This window comes from Eretmochelys imbricata, chromosome 1 (assembly GCF_965152235.1).
Source record: "Eretmochelys imbricata isolate rEreImb1 chromosome 1, rEreImb1.hap1, whole genome shotgun sequence".
NCBI lineage: Eukaryota > Metazoa > Chordata > Testudines > Cheloniidae > Eretmochelys > Eretmochelys imbricata.
Genome location: NC_135572.1, coordinates 202,441,916 through 202,457,495, shown reverse-complemented (window position 1 = coordinate 202,457,495; position 15,580 = coordinate 202,441,916). Strand labels below are relative to the sequence as shown.

Genomic DNA, 15,580 nt, shown 5'->3' with positions numbered 1-15,580 from the left:
TAAACTTAGATGCCACCATAAACAATCTTGAAAATTATGTATATGGTTAGTTTAGGAACAGTTGCTTTGCCCAGGAAGATTTAGTTTAGTTGCAGAATTTGGTTTTTAATGGGGCCCTGTTTTTACATAGAGATGAATGTTTCCTTAGAACAAATGAAAACTTTACACATTTTAGCTCAAACTGTTCTCTGCTAAACCTCTCACATTTATACCCATCTTCCTGGCAGTCATCCCAAAATATGTTTGGGTTGAGGCATTACACGTTACATTTGGTAAGGCTTTAGCATTCCCTCTTGCTCACATCAATCCTTATTCTGTTTGCTCTTGTAATTTACAGTTAATGAAAATTCTAAGTTTACCTTTGTTTTCGTTGGCTTCTGTACAAGAGAACCCTTCAGCCTTTGCAGCCTTCCATCCAACTGGAAAGCAGAAGTGGAGAAAGAAAAATATAACAGAATAGTTCCATTTTAGACAGCAGCCTTGATGTTTATGTCGGTATGATTGCAATCTTGGAGAAACATTGAGAGAGTCTTGCTCCAGGCTTCACTTTACTTACTGGGATGAGTAGGCTTACAAAGCATCCCAAATGGACAGCAGCCCCCAGTTAATCATAATGTAACAGAGCCAATCCTGTAGTCCCTAATCAGTTTCTCCTCGATCCTTGCTCAGACAAGACTCCTGCTGAAATCAACAGGAATTTGCCTAAGTAGTGACATCAGAATGTGGCTCAGAATACACTCAGATGACCTTAATGTGATGTAGATGATATTGACAAAATAAACCATTCTGGAGCCATTACAGTCTCTCCTGACAAAATCTACTTTTAAAAAATATTCACCTCATGGATTTTCAGTCCTGAAAGAATTTTTTCAGTCTGCTGTGTACCACCCATGCACAGGAACTGTATATTCAAAAGATTACTATGTTAAACAGGTGTCTGCACATATACAGTATGTATAGCGTGTGTATATAATTATATGTGTGTTTATATATATAAATTATACACACTATGCATACTGTACGCTTACAGTTTAACATTATACACACATATTTAAAATAGAAACAAAATTCCTACACATACTCATTTTTAAAAATTCTGCTTAAAAATATACAGTTCTCATTTATTTTGGTGGTCATACAATGTTCCAGAGTGACGTCTTTTCAAATTTAAAAAATCCTTTCTTGGATAAAAATGTAGACAAATTTAGAAGAATTATCCAACAGAAATTGTAATACAGTCATAAATTCCTGAAAAAAACAAGTCTTCGCAGACCAGAAGAAGGGCTTTGTGTGAGCTCGAAAGCTTGTCTCTGTCACCAACAGAAAAGTTGGTCCAGTCAAAGATATTACCTCACCCACCTAGTCTCTCTAATATCTTGGGACCAACATGGCTACAACACTGCGTACAAAGTCTTCATAATGGCAAGCCTGACTGACTCTTTGTTTAGCATCATGTGCACACCACTTTAGTCCAGACCATTGTTCTCATTGCTATAAATGTGTAGCTTATCAATATGGGCTCTGATCCCATTTTAAAACTTAATTTTCTGCTGCTTAGTTCATCTTGTGTAACCATTACTGATGCTGTGCAGTCTGATGCACTAGAGGACAAGGCATGGGAGAAAAGCACTGTTTGCACCTGTTTGAAATCTCCAATGCTTTGTGTGGTTCCTGGGCAACAGGCAGGAATCCTGTGAAAAGCTAGGCTGCACTTGCTCAATTGTTGCTGGCAGCTGTGACTTTGAGAGAGCACATAGCAGCTCCTTAGCAGGTTGCTTGTGTTATGTGACAGGCACTGATCATGGCAAACTCTTGGCTGATTTTTCTTCATTTGTGCCTTTGATCAAGGCTGGGTTACTTGAAGTTGCATACTTAGCCAAGAAAAGAATTAGAGAGCTCTAAGGTGAGTTTGTCATTGGTGAGGGGCAGGGAAGTGAGGCAGGGATTAATTGTGAACCAGTGCTTTCTTGACTGGCAAACGAGGAGAGAAGCACAGACATTCCTCACCACAGGGTATTTTTCTCTACATTTCATGTTCTTTTCAGGATCTTTTTGCAGTGATGCCATGTGGAGCACCAGGGCTTGTAGCCTGGGAACAGTGTGTTTTTTTGTTTTGGTTTGTTGGGTGGGCCGGTGTGCATTTTAGGTTGGAAATCTGATATAATTCATTTTTATTTTTATTGTTGGTTCTGATCTCTTGAGGTTGCCAGTTCTGTAATTTGTCTACTGGGGCTAACAATCACATCAGTCTTTGCTGCATGCCCTGTCTGGGTCTACCCTCAGCATCATCTTAGCAACTGATTCAGTCACACAGCACTCCCTGATTGGCAAATTCAGACCATTTCATCTTTGTATCTGCTCTATGTTTTCGAGCATAAACATCTCTTTTCTGCCCTACTCAAAGTAAGTCAGTATTTTATCAGTAGATTTGAACAATTGTCCAAATCTCAAAATATTATGAATGATTGACATCCCCATCATCACAATGGCAAATCTGGCATTTCTTTGAGATTGCTTTAAACCCTATTTATGCTCATACTGGTTCAGCCCAGAAGGACTGAATACGCTATAGCCTGTTTCCTACTTATGCTTGTATCAGTGTCTTCTTTTCTGAAACTTCCAGAAAATCTCCTTTAGACACACAGTGGAACTGATGACAGTACAAGGTGTTACAACCACTTTATTGACCTAGATCAAGAAAGAGTGGAAGAGTATCTATTAGATGGCATGAAGTGTTGGCATGGACCTTTACTTGATATTGCTGTTGAACTTCTTAGTTAACATAATAGAAAAGTGGCTATTCAGCAATACAAGTCAGTGAGGTGTAATGGCCAGAACACAAGGAGCCAAGGAATCCTGTGTTCTCATCCCAACACCACCATGACTTGCTGTATGGTCTGAGCCAAGTCGATCAACTTCCCTGTGCATTGATTTCTGCATCTATAAAATGGGGGTAATGATGGTTGCTCCCTCACAAGCTTAATTCTTGAATGTCAGGAATGTTGAGATCCTTGGATGGGAAGTAGTAAAGAAGTGAAAAATATTATTGTAAACTTTTAATTGTGTCCTTAAGTCCTGTGGCATTTGCATAAATTCAAAGAGAGTGTCTACTCTCATTATATCTTTTATCATCTTAAAAACTCAAGTCACATTTCTTCTTCAGCATAGAGTCCCTTCAGAGTTTATTAGCCACTGCTTTTGTGATTAGTCAATGAGGGAAGGTAAGGCAATGTGGAGTGCCCGATAATGTTTTGAGATCTGTGGTTTTGGGTCTTTTATCTGCCCATGCAGGGTGAAATTCTGGCCCCATTGAAATCAATGGCAAAACTCCCCACTGACTTCAGTGGGGCCAGGATTTTACCTGCAGTGTTTAATTTTGGAACAGTAAACATGTAATATCAGTTTCCAAGACAATATATATGATACCTTTTAGTTCTATAGTTGAATAGCCTTTGACTTTGTTTAGCACTCATGTTGGTGCCGTGACTGCTACATGCAAACCAGCCTACTGTACATAATGGAAGCATAGGAAGTTAGCAAATTCATTTTGATCCTATACCACTGTTTTTAAAGTCACAAAAGGCAGATATTTGTAAGACCTCTTCTGTTAGGTTAGGGCATGTTGTAAGCCAGTAATAATAGCTGTGCTGCACTGTACATGGAAGTCACGTGTTTTGTGTTTACTAAACACATGATGATATGTGTTGCATTTTCATGTACTGATTCCTTTTACATAGAGATGATGTAACACAACAATGTTCTGACTTCCATTGTAAAACCTGCACATGTCTGGAAGGTGGAATGCAAAGTTTCTTCAGAGGCCAGTGTTCATTCTTCTTTATAATTCAGCCAGTGGGATTGACAGAGAGTGATACCTTTTGTGGTGCTGTTGGACCACAGGTGATGGTCAAAGCCCAGGAAATGGCTGCTGGAGCACTGGAATATACACTACAGCATTAGACACCTCTCTTTGGCTGGCACATGGCAGATGACAGTGAAAAGCAAATTTAAACAAAATCATGGGTGGGGGAGAAAAAGTTCTGGAAAATAGTCAAATAAAAACATGGAGCATGATTTTCTCTTGAAACTCATGAAATTAATTCATGTGCAAATACAGATTGCTTGGGTCTTTTTAGGCAAGGGTGAACCTTTCTTATAAAGGCCTCTACTTCCAGCCTCCAATGAGGCAAGTTAGCAGGCATTTTTTTCATTGCTGGAAATCCTTAACTGCTGCAAAGCAAACAATACCAGGGAACTAATGTTACTTAACTCTTCATGGCCTGTAGTTTTGTGGCACCTGTAATGTCTCTTTGAATGTCTATTATGTATCCTTATACCCTGAGACAAATCAATGGCACTGCCTTAAATCAGCCCAACACCCAAAAAGAACAATCGAACATGCATGGTGTTAAGGAGTTTGGAGCACAAGAACTGATCTCATTGAGCAGCTTTTTTTCATACAAGGGTGAAGTGAGCTGTGTTTAATAGGCCAGGCTGTGTTCCTGTTGTCACTGCAGGTGTTCAGATGGAGTCTGTACAGTGAAAAGCTCTGTAAGGAGACCAGCCCCTTGGGAACACTGAAGTGCATACACAGGACTGGCACATTCCTATGTATTTAAGAAGTTCAATAAACATTATTTGCAGTGGGTGGATGTTAGTACATAGCTTTGTCACAGATCTACGGGATCAGTGCTACACCCGTAGCGTTGGAACAGTCTATAGGAGGAACCCCTTCAGTGTGCCGGACCCCAGAGGGGCTCACTCTTCCTCCAGGGTAGGCCATGCGGCCTCACTGCCTCCTAAGACTGAACCTCTGCTTCAGCACTCCTGCTTCATATCGTGAGCTCCGTTCAATGAGTCCAACAGTTGTAGACTCCTTGTACACTCTTCAGGGATTAATGCAAGACACTAAGTATTTAAAGTGACACTTAGGCAGTGTTGTCAAAACAGTAGGGTTTATAAATCAACTGGAACACAGTATAGCAAGTCCTTAGGTTAGCACAGAGAAATGAAGGTTAAAGCATCGTCCATTCTGATTAGCCCAGAGCCCCAGCCAGGCTGTAGATGAACCCTGTGTTCAGGCTTTGTATCTCTCTCAGTCTGATCTCCTTGATCAATTCCCTGGTGAGAGTCCAGAATCCTCGCTTCCTCCAGAAGCCAACACTCTATCCTCCCACCTTCACTCCTTTGTTCTCGAGCTGGGGTCTCAGCTTCCCTGCTGAGAGGCAGGGAAATCCATCTCCCTCTGGGTTGTTGGTTGCTAGGTGCCAATATCCTGTTGATTGGTTTTTGCATTGTCTTCTTGGATTTTCCACTGATATGGAGTCAGCCTCGGCCAGTCCTCTTTAATGACCCACTCATACTCAGACAGCTAGGCGACATACACACTTATGTCTCTCAGCCTGCCCTGAGAGCAATCTTAGTCCCTTTTCCCCCACTGGGTAGCCATGCAAAATATAGAAGAAACTGAGGCATACATGTGAATTTTCTGTAATATTTTATTAATCCTACTTTGTCACAAGTTCTTTTCAGTGAGTGGTACACTCCTGTGTGTTAACATTTTCATATGCCCCCTCATTCACAAACTGCTTCTTATTAGCGTAAGATAGGGAAAGGAGGGTTATGACTAGGGTGTTTGTATTAGAGTGTGTGTGTTTTGCCCGATGTTGTCTTTAATAAAGATGGATAGACTTTGATTCAAATAATGCTACTTCTCCAAAAATCCGCATCCTAATGAATTTCGGTTCCTCAATCTGCATGCCCATTTGCAAACATGTGAGGAACTCTCAAAGGTCTAAGCTGTTGGATGCCCAGCAGGAGCCATCATCTGCCACCACTACTGACCTGTCCTCGCTGCTTAGTCTTTTCTCAGGTAGTTGCTTTTGAACTACCCAACATAGCACTGTGATGGGCCGCAGTATGCTACGTGCAGTGTAGGTACATCTAGCAACAAAGGATTTGGAGGATGCATGGCATACAGCACTTGCCAAGGAAGCAGTTAAAAAGGGCTATCAAATATCACACCTTTGTTTTATTAACAACTTCTGTAATTTGTCAAGTCCAAGGTGAAGACTACAGTGAGATAGTAAGATCAACAGCAAGGGATTTAAAACCCTCTTTAAGAGAGGTTTGTTAATACATATGATTTATTGTTACAAAACTAGAAACACAAGCAAGAAAATGCTTGGAGTAGAGGGTGGCAGAATATTATACCTTTCCAGACAAGTGTGTCTCAGTTCATCTGTATTTACTCTGCTCATTGATCATCCTCCTCCATTCCTGAACTAGCTTTATGTCAGCACCTGTCAATGAAGATTTGCTCTGGCTTTTTTGAATCTGCAGCATGGTAGTCTCTGGACATCTTCTTTGACAGTAGCTGTTGTCCAATTTGTACAGATAGGATACTGAGCCGAATCTTAATCCCAAATTTCTCTTCAGTTAGCAATATGCAGTACTTTTTTCGTCTGGTGGTGGCGGTGGTAGTGGTGATGATGATGATGATTATTTCTGCTAGCGACCTTGTGTTCTTTTCAGACCCTGACCAATGGATATTGAATGGACATAGGATGGGAGAGACTAAGTCTTTCTTGTACAATCCAAAATGCATTATCTTTGTAGGCATTTATATTATCATCCTGCAATTCTTTATCACCTTCTACCCAAGCATCCCACCATAGTTTTCAACTGGTAAACCTCATAACCCCTTTTGGGACTACGTCTATGTGTGGTAAGGCGTATAATCCTTGTTCTACTGAGTGAGGAAAGTAACTGTACCAAGCCACACAAGGAGACTGTAACAGAGCCAGGAATAGAACCCAGGTCCACAAGACCGTCCTTCCTGTCTTTACAGTAAACTGTGCTGCATTGTTGTGGGTAACTCATGCTGACATTAAGAGCAATGTGAATTGTATACATCAGTTTCTCTGTCTTATAAATGAAGAGAGGTTTTTTCCCCCTTCCTTTGAAGTTTTCAAATAGAACTTGCTGGTGACCCACTTTTGCTAACAGTTCTCTTAACTAACCCCTGTACTCACTCATACGTTTTTTTTTCTCTCTTCCACCCACTGTCTGTCTAGCCCGGTTTAAAATTTTTATATATGTACTTTTAAAAAATTGATTAGTTGGAGAGCTGCCCGTTCTTCTGCGCTGTATAATAAGGATTTAAAAACTGCACTCTGAATTCTGTATAGTGTAATTAAAAATGACCCAGATTTGGACCTGAGAACACCAGGACTTAGCCAAACTTGCCACGAGCTGAGTTCTGATGGCAGATGGGAACTAACGAGGACACACTGCACTCCAGAATTTCCCAGCTGCTTGGCCACTTTTTGTACAAACAAGGTTTGGAGTGAAGTCCCGATCCCAAGAGCATGTTCAGCAAATATGCTGCACCCAGTGTTTTGGGAAACAAGGCAATGCTGTCAGACTGTTTCAGAGTATTTTTAAGGCCTGAGCTCCAAAGGGCTTTCTCAGTATATTGTAGCATTAGTGCAAACATGCTACCCCCCAAGCTTCCCTCTTATCCCTAAGGTTGGAAATGATCACCTGCTTCCAGATCTATTTGAATTTTTCTTTTTTCCCCCAAGGGAGACTTGCACTTCATTTTAATAGGGCACTAAAATCAGAATGGACTTCGTCTCCCTTCAAGCTATGGGTCTCTTCAACCAGTTCAATGTCCTGGGACTATTCAGGCAGATGTAATTGAATCAGTTTGAAGCAGCTGTAGCTGGCATGTGGTCTCTCAGATTGCTAGCACCTGCTTGTTTTTCTGTAATTTGCTAGAGCGAAAGTAGTGCCAAAACCAGCATTGGTCTTGGAGCGGATAAAGCACTCCAGATCCTGTATCCCATTCCCCTTCCAACCTAGCCACCTCATTACTGGTGCCTGAATTAAAGTTGTTGGTAGTGAGCAGGAGCAGGTTTATGCTTCTCCTCCTGCAACCATGTCCCTCCCCGCTTAAATCAGTGCACTGCCAATACAGGCTCTCCTCTTCATAAGCAATAAGAGATGGCTTAATAGTGATCAGGTGCTTTGGGTCCCTCTGCCCTCCTTAGAAAATTGGGCAGACTGTGCCTTGCTGTATCAAATTAAAACACATGCACCAAATTTATTTGCTGCTCTAACAGTCTTGCTGGCACAATGAGGGGTTTGTTAATGTCTAACAAATGGCCAAGTGGTTCTGGGATGTTCTGTATAATATTCCTGTTCTCTTGTGGCGAGTCTGGTAGACTTTACTTATTGTATTGCTGCCACAATCTAAACTTTAATATGCTAAGATTTGAAAAGGGAGTGCAAGTCACTTGGTTTCCTTCCTGTATTGTGTGATCTATCATAATCTTACATTCAGATTAAACACACTGGTGCACTTGGTCAAATATGATGTCAACACAGCATGGTGTGGATGTGAGATTATAAAATGGCATATTGAAACATTAATTTCTGAACATATCCCTCCAGTGGATTCCCTTCACTTTCTGTATCAAGTTTATGCGTCAAGTCCTTGTCCTGTTTTTAAGCCTTTGCACAGCATTGCTCTAGTCCAAATCTGCCTCTTCTCCTGCTATTTCTCCCAACCTTCTTTCACACTCTCCACACCTCACACGCTCTTTTCTTCTTCTATGCTGTTCCTTTCTCCTCAATCACTTATCTAATTTATCCATGTCTTTTTAGGGTGTCCATCATTGTAGTATCTAGGTGCTGTGGAAACACTTCATTTCCTGATTTTAGTGTAATTGTATTCTCCTCCTCCATCTATGTCTGTTTATATTAGGCTTTTCCATAGTAATAATCACCGTACTATCCTATTGCATTGACTTGTGTTTTGTAATGATAGGCCATACAACTATGAATGTGACCCCTTATTGCCCTGAAAAAGAGGGCCAGATCTTCAGTTGGTGTAAATTGACCTAGTGCCTTCAAAGTCAATGAAACTATGCTGATTTATGCCAGCTGAATATCTAGCTCAGAAATTCTTTCACGGGGCCTTAAAGATTTTCCTCTTCTCTTCTTTTTTAACATAAACCATTAGGAACTGTGGTTTGGCTGTTCAAATCCCTTCTCCTCATCAGGCAGAGGGGGAACTGAACTGCTCTCCCATATCCCCAGCGTGTGCTCTGACTACTCAGTTAAAGCATATAAGGCAGGTAGGGTGACCAGATGTCCTGATTTTATAGGGACAATCCCAATATTTGGGGATTTTTCTTATATAGGCGCCTATTACACCCCCCCACCCCCGCACTCTGTCCCGATTTTTCATACTTGATATCTGGTCACCCTAAAGACAGGCCATCTCCACCTCTTCCTTTTTCTCCCCTTCCCTCCTGTTTTGTGTGGAGTCAGGTTGGTGCCTGACTTATTCTCATAAAAAATGACTTAGTTGCCTAAGCCACCTGACTCCAGGAGAGGGGTTCTTTATGGTGGATCACAAGCAGAAATAGGTGCCTCACTTCCTGAGAGGGACAGGGTTTAGGACACACCCCTCTCTTTGGCATCTCCCATTGGTTAGCTTACACAGCTCCCTGCCTAGTATACTGGCTTTTGCAGATTATGTGCTAAGGTCCCTATCTCTGCCCATTCATTGTATAGGGAGCCTAGGTGCCTAACTAAATCTTGGTGTATCTTAGGTCATTCCAGGGATTTTTTGTGGCACCTAAAACCCCTAAGTCCCTTAGTGGATCGGGGCCTGATTTTCAGAGGTATTGAGCACCCTCAGCTCTCATTGACTTCAGTAGAAATTTGCATGCACACTCCCTCTGACAATCAGTTGCTTCAGAGAGACAGTGATAAGTGTCATATGAATATATAAACAGAGAGCCGTAGCACATTAGAAAGCAGTCTTTTGTAAGCTACCTTAGCAGTGATTGAGAAATAACCAAGGCTGCAGACATTTGACTTAGATAATCGGAATGGTCACTAGTAGGCCAATCAAAACTAAAAAAGGATCTGCAGAATGTATGGTTCTCTGGGAAATAACCACAGTTTTGGGTCAGTAACTATAGAGCATATAAAGTCACATATGCACTGCAGAGTGTAGTGTTGAGCTATTAATTTTTAAAATATATATATTTAATTTTAAAGTATTAGTTTTAGGAGTCATATATCATAGACCACAGAGCTGGCAGGGGCCAACTGGGCCATGGCCTGACCACTTTTTGTCTGGGCCAAACCTGAGTGGCAATGCCACTCCTTCAAATTGGAAGGGATGGGTGTAGGGACTCATGGGCCAGGGGGTTAGGCTGCTGGGAGGGGACACCTGAAAGGGGAATGGGATGGTCAGATGGGGGCGGAAGGGGAGTCTATGGCCCTTCAGCCCCCAGTATAAACCCTTTTCTTTGATTCAGTTAACCATCCAAGCAAATGTAAATTATGTCAACATTTTGCCCCTGGAGTAACGTACTTTCAGTAGGCAGATCTAATCCATCACCAGTACCAGGTGAGGGTGACTGAGTTCCATTAATAAGCAGACACTAAAGTGGAACCACACAGGATTGGGCATGGGAGATTGAACCTTCCAGTTGTGGGTAGGTCACTGTTGAGGACCAACGTAAGAGGTTAGTAGCAATGGAAAGTAATCACCATCAGGTGAGATTTTGGTGACCTTACCTGGAAATGACTTGCTGAGTCTGCTTCCTCCTGGAAAATTACCACGAGACCTGGCACTTATTGACACCCTTGTCTGCAGTCTCAGTGGAGGCCAGGGGGTTCAATGGATCATAGAGACAAGACTCCTCTTTCACCCATGCAGATAATTTCTACAGAACAGTCTTAAAGCACATTGGGAAGCGTATTTGGGAAGCTTGCATTCCCACTGTCTGTGCCATACATGGTGTATGAATGGAGAACTTTATTCTCTGGGCTTGTCAATCCGTCACTGAATTCACACACACACAAAATTAAACAAACAATGAACAATTTAATACTACAGAGATTATAAAAGACACTGTGCTATATGTGTAACCAATAAATTAAATCCTCTATGCCAATCAAACAGGGATGATTTCCTACACTGATACAAAGCCATAAGAAGGGAAACAGTATTTAGTCTCACAAGAGCATTTCCAAGAAAGAATCTCAGTCCAACTCCATCAGTTCTGCACTCTGTTAATTGGCCCAGTTGCTTCCTAGAAAACTCCCCCAGCCTGTTAGAATGTGCAACTCTCCTAGGCAATTCCTTAGGTACAGAACATCACACCCAGGATTCCAAGCTTGGCCTGCAAACCAGACAGATGGGATAGGACTTCAGTGGCCAGAAGCCTTCACATGTTACATGCAAATTTACTGATTCAGTATTTTCCACTTAATCAGGATGCTCTTAATCAAGAAATCTGTTAAATTAGATTGTGTCCCAGGGAAATGATTTAGCCTAATGACAGTGAATGGTAATGGATGCTGCTTAATAGGGACAGCGTTGCCAATATTTCTGCTTAATGGGGACACATTTGGCTAGTGCTAGTGAGTTAAGTGGTGTTTAACCAGGTGTTTAACGGGTGTGAAATTCTAAATTCTAATCTTTTAATATAGCAGTCTCCAAATAAAGGTTAAGAGAAGAAGAAATAAAGATTAAATACAGCATAAATCATTTTTATACTTGTATTTTTATTCAGTACAGAATTTTACTACATTTCAAGTCTTTTTAGACAATTTTTTTTCAAATGGCTGCTTCTCTTAATTGAGACAACATATTAATCAAGACAATAGGCCATCCACCAGGGTGTCCCAATTAAAAGGATTATCCTGTAATTTGAACAAAATATCACTTGGTATGGTAGCTAGTGCCAATATCCAGCCCGTGCAGGCCTAAAATGCAACTAAATATGGAAATTTGGTCTTTTGTTTTCAGTGGGCAAATTTTAAACTTATGCTGCCACCAAATGACACAAATTTCTTTCTGTATAATACTCAGGGTGAAGGGTTGTTACCTTGATTCCTCTGAGATGTTATGGAAGCATGTTTTGAGGAAGGTCTGGTTAGACTTCTAGCCTTCTCCACTCACTATTATTCCTCAGATAGACCCTGTCTGGAATAGCAAAAAAAGGGTGTCTGGATGTTTTAACATGTTTTAAAATCTCAGTGTAAACAGGGCAAATTGTACTTTAATACAGATTAGCTGGTTGAGGTGAACCTTGGTGGGGAGAATAGGGTTCTGCCTCAACAACCTAAGTCATCATAGTGGCCACATCTTAAAATTTTCTTCCATGTTGAAAGATTCTACCTGTTTGAGAAATATTCCCCATACTTAAAAGGGAACTGTCAATACTTCTTAAAATGGACAAAGCTATAAGTGCTATCACTGTAGCTACAAAAAGCAGACCCAAAATGGAAATTTACTGCATGTGAGTAGGGAGTTTTAAAAGCACCTACGAACATAAGAATGGCCAGTCTGGGTCAGACCAATGATCCATTTAGTCCAGTAGCCTATCTTCTGACAGTGGTTGGTGCCAGATGCTTCAGAGGGAACGAACAGAATAGGGCAATTTATCAAGTGATCCATTCCGTCATCCAGTCCCAGCTTCTGGAATTCAGAGGTTTAGGAACATCCAGAGCATGGGGTGATGCCCCAACCATCTTGGCTAATAGTTGTTGATGCACCTATCCTCCATGAACTTATCTAATTCTTTTTTGAACTCTGTTATGCTTTTGGCCTTCAAAACATCCCCTAGCAAAGAGTTCCACAGATTGACTGTGTGTGGTCCGAAGAAGTACTTCTTTGTATTTGTTTTAAACCTAGTGCCTATTAATTTTGAAAGTTGACTTAACTCTCTTTCTACTTAAGTAAAGTGGAATTTTAACATTGACTTAAGTAGAATCAGAGTTAGGCCACTGCTGCTTTTGATAATTCCACCTGTAAAATCTAATCTAAAATGTAATAAAACAGCTGTCTACCAAAAGAAAAGCCACAAAAAACAACCAAACCCAAACCAGAAACAAAACACCAAACCTAGAGGTTTATAAAGGCAAGAGTTAATTTATGTATACATTATATAAGTAGCAAAACACTTTGCACTTGATTCTCCTCTTGCTTACAACAGTTTCACACTTGGGTAGCGCAGTTGACGTCAGTGGAATTACCCTGGATTTATAACAGTAAAGGAGGAGAATCAGACCTTTGTGTATACAGAAAAATATATAAAAAATAATTCTAATGAACCAAACATGATTTTAACCTTTTAAACATGCAAAAATCATTGTTAAAGTGAAGTTAAAGTTTCAGGCCCGTATAATTGGTTTTAAGGCATATTACCGTCAAAAATGTTAGAGCATAAAACAAAAAAGACCCCTTCGAGTGCTAGTAACCCAAGAAATGCAGAATTAATGTTGCTTCCCAAACAAGGTATCCAAACTACCTTTGAATTATAGAAATCATAGAAATGTAGGACTGGAAGGGACCTTAATAGGTCATCTGCTCCAGTCCCTTGAAGGGAGATTATTTAGGAAATTATGGTGAAACAACTTCAGTGGTACTGTAAAGTATCTAGAGTCCTCTGGTCTTTTTGACCCCGTTAGAACTGATTTAGTTGTGAAAGTAGTATAGCAGTGACTTTGGTCATGTTGGTTGTTGATCTTCTGCTGAAAATAGATGAAGATGAGGTGTACGTATTGATTCTTTTAGCTCTGTCAGCTGCCTTCTGTAGCACTGATGGTGATTCATCTGTGGCCGCTGTGTTGGTGAGGTAGCTCATGAGAGAGACTGTTGTTTTTTTTTTTCCTGAGAGATCCCAGGGGGTAGTGTTGGATGATTACTTATCTTCCTTGAGGGCACTCTCGTGGAAGGTTTGTGGGTTTTTATTTTGTCATCCCTATTGTTTTACATGTATATGGGGCAAATAAAAGGATTAGTGAGGCGGTTTGGATTGTATTGTTTTCAGGATGCAGTTGATATCCAGTGTTGTTTTCCCATCCCTTTCACTTTTTCCTGCGTTGTGGGGTGACTTGCTCAGTGTTCAACAGAGATGGTGGTGTGTAAGAGGGCTAGCTAGCTGACACTCGCTCCAAGCAAGAGGTAATGCGTAGAGAGTAGGGGAACTAGCCAAAGCAAGTACTCAGTATTATAACTGTACAATATCTGACATTTTCCTGCTGTTTGTTTCTAAGTGCATTTCCCGAGCTGGGTTTGCTGGGTTTTCAGGTGATTCTGGATATTCAGGTGGTAGTGGTTGCTAATTGTGATTTTTATCATTTGCTCTTGGCAAGAGGGTTGCGTCCTTTCATTTTGGGACTTTGCCTTTTATCACCTCAAGATGGGATTACTATATTGCCGTTACGTGAGGCTAATTCAAGGTGTTACGTGGCAATTGTGGTAGTGCGCCTTTTAAGTGGAATGTCTCATCAAAAGCATATTGCATTTCTTCTGCATGAGCTGTATGGCCTGTCATCTGATTTTCAGTTGAAGTTTAAGGAGTTGACTTTGACCTATAAAACCCTAAATGACTTGGATCCCAAGTACCTCATAGGATCCTTTCTTCCTGGGTGATACCATGGCAGCCACAACCCTCCAAGACACTCAAACTAACAAACCAAAGGTTTTAACAATAGGGGACTGCAGATATGGTCCTTAAGGGATATAACTATAAGGGATCCTTAGCTCTGGAACATCCTTCTTTCCTTGCTCTGCCACAATCAGGTTTTAAGAACATAAGAACGGCCACACTGGGTCAGACCAAAGGTCCGTCTAGCCCAGTATCCTGTCTTCCGACAGTGGACAATGCCAGGTGCCCCAGAGGGAATGAACAGAACAGGTAATCCTCAAGTGATCCATTCCCTGTTGCCCATTCCCAGCATCTGGCAAACTTCAGCTTTTGGTAAACTTCAGGACTCACTGCAAGGCTCACATGTTTTCTCAAGCAGAGCTGATTGAAAAATATATTAAAAATAGCTGGGGGGGGGAATTACCCCCATTTGAATTCTTTTAAAAATCAGATTTTTCAAAATTTTGAAAAATTGCAACGAGCACTAATTAAAAGTTTATATTTGTAAATATTTTGTAATGTGCCGAGAGCTCCAGTGAGGCACAGCAAGGGATAGTCAGAACAAAAAGAATTCCTTTACGCTCTCTGAGATCCTGATTTGGGCCTTCAGTCCTCAGACCTGCCTTGTTGTTAGTACCTGCACCATACACCTATGCAGGGTCTGACTAGGGAGTGATCCCCTTTCGTCATGTTAATCGGGTAAAGCTTCTGTACTCTGTCACATATGGCTAGGAGAAACTGAGCAGCCCAAATGATCAATGAGGATTTCAAATCTTGGGCCTGATTTGGAAATAATTACTTCTGGGTCTAATGTTCTTGAGCATGAGTATTCCCATCCCATTGCCTTTAATGGATCTGCTCACACTAGAAATTGCTACACCTGGTAGCACATTTCTGTGGGATCAGGCCCCTGTGCTCATTCACTTGCCCCAAAATGACTAGAGAATTTTTTCTTATTCAGTGACCACATGCCATGCTCTTTTTAAAATGTAAAATTCTAGAATTTCACCTTTGAGCAAAGAGAAGAGGTCAAAGGCCGGAGAGGCCAGAGTGATTTAAAATTGAACCAATCAGTGTAACTGGAATTTCCATTGTGAAGATTTGGAGGGAAGGCT

At 41.1% G+C, this 15,580-nt stretch overlaps 1 protein-coding gene across 7 annotated transcripts in view; it reads left to right on the top strand.

The window, feature by feature from the left end:
- ZBTB20 (zinc finger and BTB domain containing 20) overlaps nt 1-15,580 on the top strand; it is a 603,210-nt gene that overhangs the window by 96,301 nt on the left and 491,329 nt on the right. The window lies entirely within an intron of this gene.